The sequence below is a fragment of the Chlorocebus sabaeus genome, chromosome 12, assembly GCF_047675955.1.
Source record: "Chlorocebus sabaeus isolate Y175 chromosome 12, mChlSab1.0.hap1, whole genome shotgun sequence".
In the NCBI taxonomy this organism is placed as follows: Eukaryota; Metazoa; Chordata; class Mammalia; order Primates; family Cercopithecidae; genus Chlorocebus; species Chlorocebus sabaeus.
In genome coordinates, this window is record NC_132915.1 from 43348620 (window position 1) to 43359318 (window position 10699).

The 10699-nt window shown below is 43.0% G+C and overlaps 1 pseudogene; it reads left to right on the plus strand.

Moving 5' to 3' along the window:
* The first annotated feature begins 294 nt into the window (after positions 1-294).
* LOC103219437 (pescadillo homolog pseudogene) lies at positions 295-2117 on the plus strand (annotated as a pseudogene).
* Positions 2118-10699: the final 8582 nt, after the last annotated feature.

The window sequence follows — 10699 nt, forward strand, 5'->3', positions numbered from 1 at the left end:
TACTAATGAAATTGAAAATTTTCCAGTTATTAATTGGGAGCTATTTTAAATATTTGAGCTAGAGAAAGAAATGAAGAGAATACTATTCTAAACAATGAAGTTGGCATTCTAAACTTGCAGAGAAGAAAGCTGAGGTACTTAGTAATTATAACAACTTGGGTTCTAGTTACTGAGTATCATAAAGGTGGTTTGAATTGAGAAGGCAACTTGCCTGCCTACTAATTTCTCTCTCTCTTTCTTAGTAATAAAAACCTCGTTGGGAGGAAGTGGCGCTGTCCATCCGCGCAGCTCTAGTTGGCTCCCCAACATGGAGCCATGGGAGGCCTTGGGAAGAAGAAGTATGAACGATGCTCAGCCACCAACTACATCATCCAGAACAAAGCCCGTAAGAAGCTCCAGCCAAGCCTGGCTGACTTCAGGCGGCTGTGCATTCTGAAGGGCATTTATCCCCATGAACCCAAACACAAGAAGAAGGTTAACAAGTGTTCTACATTGGCCTGAACTTTTTACCTTATCAAAGACATCAGGTTTCTCCTCTATGAAGCCATCGTCAACAAGTTCCAGGAATACAAGGTGTTAGTCCGGAAGCTCCAGAAGGCCTATGGGAAGAGCAAGTGGAAACACTGTAGAGCATCTAAAGGACAATAAGCCCAACTACAAACTTGACCACATCATCAAGGAATGGTACCCCACGTTCATCGATGCCCTGCAGGACCTGGATAACACCTTCTCCCTGTGCTTCCTCTTTTCCACCTTCCCACAGACTGGCAAGGGCCATGTGCAGACCATTCACCATGGAGTTCATGCACTACATCATGGCTGCTCGTGCCCTGCCACAAGGTCTTTCTGTCCATCAAAGGCATTCACTACCAGGTCAAGGTCCTGGGACAGCACCACTTATGCCTTCTCCCATGACCACCCAACAGACATGGACTACAGGGTCATGGCCACCTTCACCGAGTTCTAGGCCACCCTGCTGGGCTTCGTCAACTTCCGCCTCTACCAGTGGCTCAACCTCCACCACCCACTAAAGCTCAAGGGTCAGGCCCAAAGAGAGGCAAAGGCCTTTGAGGGCACCCATGTGTTGGACTTAGCTCCATGGAGAAATTGGCAGCCCTCAGTGCCAGCCTGGTCTGCATGGTGGTGCCTGCCACAGAGGAGGAGCCTGAGGTGGATGAGTTTCCCGCCGATGGGGAGACGTCAGCACAGGAGAAGACCACAGGAAGGAGTTGGAGGCACAGGAGAAGCACAAGAAGCTTTCTGAGGGCCTGAAGTTCTTCCTGAACCTAGAGGTGCCCCGAGAGGACCTGGCCTTCGTCATCAGGAGTTTTTTGGGGGAAGTGTCCTGGGACAAGTCTTTGTGCATTGGGGCCACCTATGACGTCACGAACTCTCGCATCACCCACCAGATTGTCGACCGGCCTGGGCAGCAGACCTCCATCATTGGCAGGTGCTACCTTCAGCCCTAGTGGGTGTTTGACTTGGTAAACACTAGGCTTCTCCTCCCCGTGGCAGAGTACTTCCCTGGGGTGCAGCTGCCCCCACACCTTTCACCTTTTGTGACCGAGAAGGAAGGAGATTACATCCCACCTGAAAAGCTGAGGTTGCTGGCTTTGCAGCGGGGAGGGCACCCACGAATCCTGAATGCGTCGGAAGAGAAGGAGGAAGAGGAAGACGACAACAAAGGTTATGGTGATAAAGGGGGAGAAAATGAAGACGAGGAGGAGGAGGAAGATGCAGAGGCTGGTTCAAAAAAGGAGGAAGAGACCCAGCTGGCAGCCCTGGAGAAGCAGAGAATGAAGGGGAAGACAGGCACCTTGAAGTTGGAGGATGAGCAGCGGCTAGCCCAGGAGGAGGAGAGGGAAGCCAAATGCCTGGCCATTATGATGATGAAGAAGTGGGAGAAGTACCTGTACCAGAAGATCATGTTCGGCAAGAGGTGAAAAACCAAGAAGCCAACAAGCTGGTGAAGAAGCAGAAAGCCCACAATGAGGTGGTGAGGTCTGAGAAGAAGGCCAAGAAGCCAAGGCTGGAGTGAGTGCCGGTGGCCCCTCACAGGACAAAGGCCAGCTTCTAGCAGCTGGACATGGCAGAGGCAGGCCAGAGGACCTAAGTGTGATGGACACAGTCGCTCTTCTCCTCCTCCTTTCTCTAGTCAGTGATATATTCACTGTAAAAAGAGGACCCCTCATGCTCTCTGGCTGGGCTGGTGGACAGCCCTGGCCTCCCTTGGATGGAGCTCCCTGCTGGTGCCTAGGCAGAGAAGAGGCCTCTGTGCCCAGACTGATTCTGTGCTCCCAGGAGCCAGTGACAGGAGGGGCAGGGACCCATCCAACCCCTTACCTGCTGCCTCCATTCACCCTGGCTTTCCACATCCCCCTCCCACACAGTTGGACCTATGCTTTTCAGGGTGCTGTGACAGAGTGAGGGTGGAGGGAGCATTTGTTATTAAATGACTGGACTTTGGTGGCAAAAAAAAGAAAAAAAAAATGCAACATTTTCTGATGACATGGGCCATCAGGAATAAAAGCTACATTTCCAGACCTCCTTTATAGATAGTAATAGCCATAAGACTAAGTTCTGGCAATTAAATTATAGCAACAGTGTTAGGAGCAGTTTTGCGCCTCTTTTCCTTGTACTTTCATAGCACTTCTGGCCTGGAATACAGATATAAAGGCATATCCTCTGCCTCCATCCTGGATCAGGAAGATAAGGACCACACATTAGATATGGTAGTGTTGAAAGATGCCTGCATCCCTGATGACGCCATGGTGCCACCATGCCAATCCTTCTACCTTTGCATTATTTTTATGAAAAAGTGAACTATAATATTATCTTGATGAAGCTACCATAATTTTGGAGTTTTTGTCACATTCAACTCAGCTAATAAATTGATAATTGGTGCAGGAAAATTCTGGAAAGGAAGCATCAGAGGATTTGGTTCTCCCCAGGTACAAGAGACAAAGATGATGTCCAAAAATGAAATAGGTTTTTAGCCTCAATAATTCAAGACACTATAGTATTTTCCCTTTTCTGTATTCAGTTCCCACTCCTCCCCCTAGCCAACCAACACATCAGAGAGTCTTTGAATCATGGGAATTTATGCAGTCTTCTCATTCTGTAGTTTGAAGCCCATGAGTGCCAAGTCACACTAGTTGCCCATTCCAAAATGCAGCCAGGTAGGAAGATGTTCATAGTATGAGTAGGATGGCCATGAAAAAAGACTGACCAAGATCAACACTCCAATCCTCCTCTTACTTGGAATAAAGCTGCTCTTATCCCAGAAACACTATAAACCTGTACAACTGAAACCTGTACAATGAAAAAATGTCATTTGAAAGACAGAAAGAAATGGTGCTCAAGATGCCTGGTATACATCAGTCAGCAAACAAAAGACACAAAAAACTTCTGCCTTCATGGAACTTAGATTCTGCCAGGGAGAGGCCAAGAGTAGAAGAATAAATATAATCAGTAAAGTAAATGATACACGGTATATTAGACAATGATACATTCACTGTAAAAAGAGGAAAAGAGCAACTTGGGAAAAGCAGAAGTGTCCTCAGCAGGTGTTGGGAGGGAGCAATGTTCTTTTCTCAGGATATATATTTCATTAGAAGGTAGGCTAGCTGGAGTATATAAAACTTTCAGGAAAAGAGGTTTGTAAACATCCACAAAAGAGATGAACTTACAGCCGATAATTTTTCAGGAATAATAATGTGTTCAATCCCTTTGGGTCAGTGAGATAGCCTGAGTGGTTTAATCAAATATGGGTGAGATCCACATATAATGGTTCCCAGTTTAGAAAACTAAGGAGCCCAGTAGAATTAACATTATCAACAGTACTGTTTAATAATTAAAGTCACATAGTAACTATAATCAGTTGAACATAGCTCACGTTTATTGAGCTTTAACTACACTCCAAGCACTGTGCAAACTGATTAAGAGAGAGGATCTCTCAGAGGAGGTGGTACTTGAGGTAGAGGGAATCCTATTGAAATACTTCTCTTTTTTCTCTTTTCTTTTTTTTTTTTTTTTTTTCTTTTTTAGATGGAGTCTCGCTCTGTCACCCAGGCTGGAGTGCAGTGGCATGATCACAGCTCACTGCAAGCTCCACCTCTTGGGTTCACAACATTCTCCTGCCTCAGCCTCCCGAGTAGTTGGGACTATAGGTGCCTGCCACCATACTCAGCTAATTTTTTGTATTTTTAGTAGAGATGTGGTTTCACCGTGTTAGCCAGGATGGTCTCGATCTCCTGACCTCATGATCTGCCCGCCTCGGCCTCCCAAAGTGCTGGGATTACAGGCGTGAGCCACCGCACCCAGCCTTGAAATGCTTTTTAAAGAAAATAATCAGAAACATGTTCCTAATTGCCACGAAGAAGGTATGACTTGCTCTGTGTGTGAGAGTGTGTGTGTGTGTGTGTGTGTGTGTGTGTACATGTATAGCCTTGTAAATACTGGGGTACTCTACATGCCCTGAGCACCTGAAAAATTTAGTAAATATTTAGACATCAACTGGTAAAAATAACATTAACTAAAACTTTTTGAATATGCTATTGAAATAGGGGATGGGTTATGGTATAAATTTATTGGCTGCTATTTAAATGAAAAGAATTACAATGCATTTAATGTTCATTCTAATCAACTGATGTTAGAAGATTGAATTTCAGACTGTAAATGTGGTGTGCACATTTGTCTCTAAGTGAGACTTTGCGTCCCAGCTGTTGAAACATTTGTGGGAAGGTGAAAGTTTTGTGGACTAATAGATTCCTGCAGTGGGGCACAAGCTTAATGCAGCAAAAGATGTTTTCACTGAAAAGACAAGTTATCTCATCCTTCATAGAGACACAGTCATTCTGGGTACACTTAGGCAAAACTTATTCTCTCAAGAAGAGTCTGTGGCAGTAGGGAATATATACCACATAAGAAAAAGCAGTTTATCCTTCTGAAACACAGAGGCTAACTTAGGAAAGTAAAATTTTGTACAGCTCTCAAGATACTACCTGATGCTGTCAGCTAGTATCTTGAGAGTTGTATAAGAGTTGATGTTTAAAACATCAATTGTTTATAAGAAATTGTTTAATTCTCGTGAAATGTTATTTTTACGTATGGCAGGAGTAGGCAAGAACAAACAAATGAGATCATTAATAAAATGTAAAATGCTTATTTATTTAGATATTATGCTGAGTTAACCCTACCTTAAATCTTTATAGCATAAATGTAAACCCAAAATTTTAAGTAACTTAAAAAAAATTCAAAAAGTTAGTAACTTTCAGAATTAGGATATGATCCCAGGATATCTGACCCTGAAAGCAGTATGTTTAATCAGTATCCTTGCCAACACACACACACATACACACACACACACACACAGAAAGAAAGGAAGGTGAGAGAGAGCGAGGGGGGGGGGGGAGAGAGAGAGAGAGAAAGCCTTTATGGAACTGACCAGGTTACTCTGTTTCTTTTGAGCTTATAAGACTCTTGCAGTGAATAACTTTTGGACTGTTCTTTGGATGGGCAGCCTCTACTCTTCCTTTTAATAACAGCACCCAGACTTTTCTCTTAGAAACAACCTTCTCACAAATGTTAGCCCATGAACTTCAGACTGACTTCTACCCCAGTTTTAGGAATAGGATGGTTTTAGCCTTAGACAGAATATTTCATTCCCCTGGCCACAGGGATTGATTCATTGTTGTGCATCCAAATCAGTCTAAGCCAGACCCACTGAGACATTTTCTTGAGCTACTAGGAGAAAGACAGGTTCTCTTTCCACCAGGACATGAAATTGGAGGGGATTAATTCAGCCATCATGTCACCAAATGGAGCCTGAGAATGAAGCCAGACTTAGAAGAGCAGAGAAAATGTGGAGTCACTGAATTCAGGCATGTCCAAAGTCAACTCCACCCCTACCCCATACATTTATGTGAACTCATAAAACACATTTTATGGAAGTCAATTGGACTATGTTTTCTATTGTTCCCAATAGCAAGAGTCTCAAGGGATACAATGCTCCTTTACAGGGAAGAAAGGGGCAGCCTGCTTATATAAGCAGAGCAGGGTATGGAGCCTTAAAGACAGACTTGTGGCAGAAAATGCAATTTCAGGGGCTGACAAAAACATTGTACTAAGTAATTCCTGAACCTTAGGCTCTCCACTGTATGCTGAGACCAGGCCTCAGCCCTGTCCCTGTCATCTCCAGTTTTAGGTTCCTGGAGTTTCAGAAAACAGAACAGAGAACTCAGATATCCTTAGTGAGAAGATAAAGGACATCACCAAGAGGCAAGAGCTTTGTTTGGTGGCCCAAGACTTTTAATCTTTTCCTACTTCTCTCACCATCTCTGTCACTCTTTCTGTCACTCTGTCTCTCCCTCTACACACACACACACACACACACAACCATGCAACCCCTAGCCCCAGAGTCCATGATAAAGGAACTTTGTGAGGAGATGCCACGCCTTTCCTGTTTCTTTTATCTCCAAATTGTACGTAGAAAAATATCCCAGCATGCGTTGGCTGTAACATAATCCAGGCTAAATGCGGAAATTGCAAAGCTGAGGCTGAAATAGACACCACATCCTTAGCTCAACATCATTGAATCTCCTTAAAACAAAATAAAAAGGAAAGGACAAAGACAAATCATACCAGGGAGAATGATTGCCTAAGTAAACTCTTGAGTTTGGTTGGTCTGTCTTTTGTCATTTTCGGCCCAGACTGCCTGCACTGTCAATGTACTTTTGTTAGAAATTATCATTGGCTACGTAAACAGAGCATATCTTTTCACAGCAGCAATAACACACACACACACATACACACACACACACACACACACACACACTCCCTGATATTAATGCTTTCTGGTTTTTCTATTGCTCTGTCCAAGACAGAGACAAAAGATTTTTGAGGACTGATGACTTAAAGGAGAAATGTTGCATTTCCTAAAATGAGGGCATCATACTGCCTTTTCTGTCCCACTATTAGCATCTGAGCCTTCAAACAAAAACCCAGGCAAACAAAAGCCAAGGGAACCAGGGCAACCGTCTCCCAAGGGTTAAAACTAGATCAAAATCAAATGGCACGCTTCACCATGTCTTCTGCATGACTGATACTGCAATCGATCTGCAGCGGTTCATTTTCTCTCTGGAATCTCTGCCTACTGAGAACAAATACAAACACATGTGGAACCAATAGGAAGCAGACTAAGGGCTTTAAGAGTTCTGCGCCAACCTGTGTCAGAGAGCTCTCACTTAGCAGATGGGGCAATTAATAAAAGAGTCAAACGGTACGACTGTGTCAAGGTGCCTTAAGTGCTAACAATCCCCTTTTGTCTTCCTACTGTAGAGTACAGATGGATTCCAATTCAGAATAAGAACTGTATTGTGCCCTAGTTTACTCTTGTACAGTGTCCCTGTATTAACAGAGGCCAGGTGTCCTGTGTCTCCCATTTTAAAGACAAATGTGATACTGATTTTTCCCCCTGCCAGCATTTTAAGTGCTGACATGACCACTAATCTGGGGGAAATTAAAATTTATAAGTAAATTAGCCTTTCAAAAATATCTGAAAAGGAAAGATTTGCCATCAAAGTATTGCCAGTTTGTGTACACGCCTTGCTGCTCATTGATTCTAATCACAAATATATGATTCTTGCCCTTCAGCCGACAGCTCAGGTTTATTAAAGTCACTCAAGACTGAGCGTCCCGCAGGTGCTACTTTATTTTTTTAAGATCTAGAAAATGAAGGGTCGGGGTCAGAAGTGATTGCAGCAGGTCACGTGGTCCTTTTTTTGTTTTTGCCAGTATGAGCCTTAGTGTTCTGGTGAATTTTCAGTTCAGTGAATTGCATTCTGCCTCAGCCTCTCACCTCTGTCTTCATTGGCTCCCTAAGCTGCTGCAGTCACCGACAGTAACCAGTGATCTTCCTCTCTGAACCAGACCCAGAATAGTGGAAATGTGTCTGCCACTCCCAAGCCAGCTGTGTGAAACTGAGAATGTGCTTCACTGCCCAAACTGAATGCCAACCCCGAGAGACCTGGCGTGCTGTAGTTTAAATGGAGAATCCCTCATAATTCTTTTCCCATAGACATCAAAATACCATGAGGAAAAGAGCACATTAGATGTTCCATTGTGTCCTCTTTATCTCTCCACCTTTGTGATATATGAGATAGACTCCAGGAGGCCATGGGCCGTGCAGGGGCCTTCACTTGGAATTTCCCCTTCACTCATCGTTCAGTGAAATCTGCGTCTGGAACAGGCAGATAAAAAGAAAGCTCATCTACTCACTTAGATAATTCATCAGAGACTGTAGAAAGCTCACATAGTTGTTTGTTGTTGTTACTGCTGTTGTAATGTTAGGGGTGGTTTTCCCATGTGGGCTAAGGGTCAAGCAATGATTTGTTTTGCTAAAATAAAAATCAGAAATTTAATTAAATTCAACAAACATTTCTTGGGCTCTAACTCTAGCTGGTTCCAAACTTCAGTTTCAAGACCTATTCGGAGTAAGTTAAGCTTTTAAGCTGAAGGGAAACTTCTAGATTATTTTGTCAAATGTCCTAATTTAGAAGTAAATTCCAGAGAAGCCAAGCAATTTGAGAAAAGTCATAAATCTAGATGCAGAGCCAAGGCTGAGCCAAGCACACTCTCTTGACTGGACCCAAATGACTCCAACACTCTTTCTTCCCCACACACCCATGTATTAGGTTGATGCAAAAATAATTGCAGTTTCAGGCCTTGAATTTTAAAGCATTATAACTAGGTTCAAATACAACTTTGAAGTGAAATAGGAACAATTACAATCACGCATTTTTGCCAACAAGAAATAGGTTAGTTCCTGCAGCGTAAAAATCCATGCTTTGGGATTGGATGAACTCTTAGAAAGCATTTTCTGCATCCTGCTGGTTGTAGAAATGTTTTCCCCGCAAAAAGTTGTCGAGATGCTTGAAGAAGTGGTAGGTAGCTGGGGAGAGGTCAGGTGAATTTGACGGTTGAAGCAAAACTTCGTAGCCCAGTTTGTTCCGCTTTGGAAGCATTGGTTGTATGACGTGTGGTTGGGCATTGTCATGGAGAAGAATTGGGCCTTTTCTGTTGATCAATGCCAGGTGCAGGCATTGCAGTTTTTGGTGCATCTCATCAATTTGCTGAGCATACTTCTCAGATGTAATGGTTTTGCCAGGATTCAGAAAGCTGTAGTGGATGAGACCAACAGCAGACCACCAAACAGTGACCGTGACCATGACCTTTTTTTTTTTTTTTTTTTTTTAGGTGCAAGTTTAGCTGTGGCAAGTGCTTTGAAGTTTCTTCTCGGTCCAACCGAGATGAACTGGTCATCACCAATTGTTTTATAAAATCCACTTTTTGTCACATAGCACAATCCAATCAAGAAATGGTTCATTGTTTTTGCATAGAATAGGAGAAGATTACACTGCAAAACGATAAATTTTTTTAATCTTCACTCAGCTCACAAGGCACCCACTTACCAAGCTTTTTCACCTTTCCAATTTGCTTCAAATGCTGAATGACTGTAGAATGGCTGACGTTGAGTTCTTCAGCAACTTCTCATGTAGTTGTAAGATCAGCTTTGATGATTGCTCTCAAATGGTCGTTGTCAACTTCGGATGGCCAGCCACCATGCTCCTCATCTTCAAGGCTCTCGTCTCCTTTGCAAAACTTTTTTTTTTGTTTTGTTAGTTTGTTTTTGTTTTTGAGACAAGAGTCTTGCTCCGTCACCCAGGCCTGAGCGCAGTGGCCTGATATTGGCTCACTGCAACCTCCACCTCCTGGGTTCAAATGATTCTCTTGCCTCAGCCTCCCAAGAAGCTGGGATTGCAGGTGTGTAAAATCATCCCCAGCTAATTTTTGCATTTTTATTAAAGAGGGGTTTTTGCCATGTTGGCCAGGCTGGTCTCGAACTCCTGGCCCCAAGTGATCTGCCTGCCTCAGCCTCCCAAAGTGCTGGGATTACAGGTGTGAGACACCATGCCCGACTTCCTTTGCAAAACTTCTTGAACCACCACTGCATTGTACATTCGTTAGCAGCTCCTGGGCTAAATGCATTGTTGATGTTGTGAGTTGTCTTCACTGATTTACTACCCATTTTGAACTCAAATAAGAAAATTGCTCAAATTTGCTATCTAACATCATTACTATAGTCTAAAATAAACACAAAATAAACAGCAAGTAATAAGTCATTAGCAAGAAAAATATAGCAAAAAAAAAATGCCCATTAAAATGATATATAACATAACCACATTTATTTAAGAATGTATTCCAATGTCAAATGGAAAATTCCAACAATGCACAAAATGCAATTATTACTGCAGTCAGTATTACTAGATGGCATTTTACTTTTTGTAACACACAAAGTCCCATCCTGAGGCCCTGTCCCTGCGTTTGGGGGAGTGGGAAGGAAGAGACTACTCTGATAATTCTTCCTTCAAGGAAAGGTTGAGAAAAACCCATCCATAGTATTTTGGAAGGAACAGCATTCATTTTTTCCCTGAGGTCTTTTCTCTTTGTGAGGAGAAAGCAGGGATCAGAAACAGTGCCCATTTTCAAACTAGAGATCACATCTCTTATGGAAGATACTGTGACAAAATAGCGTTTCCATATAAAAAGTCATATCATTGTTTGGCTGGCCTCACAATAATATTCTCCTTATAAATGATTCACTATTTAATTCCTACCCTACTCAATGGCTCCCCATGAT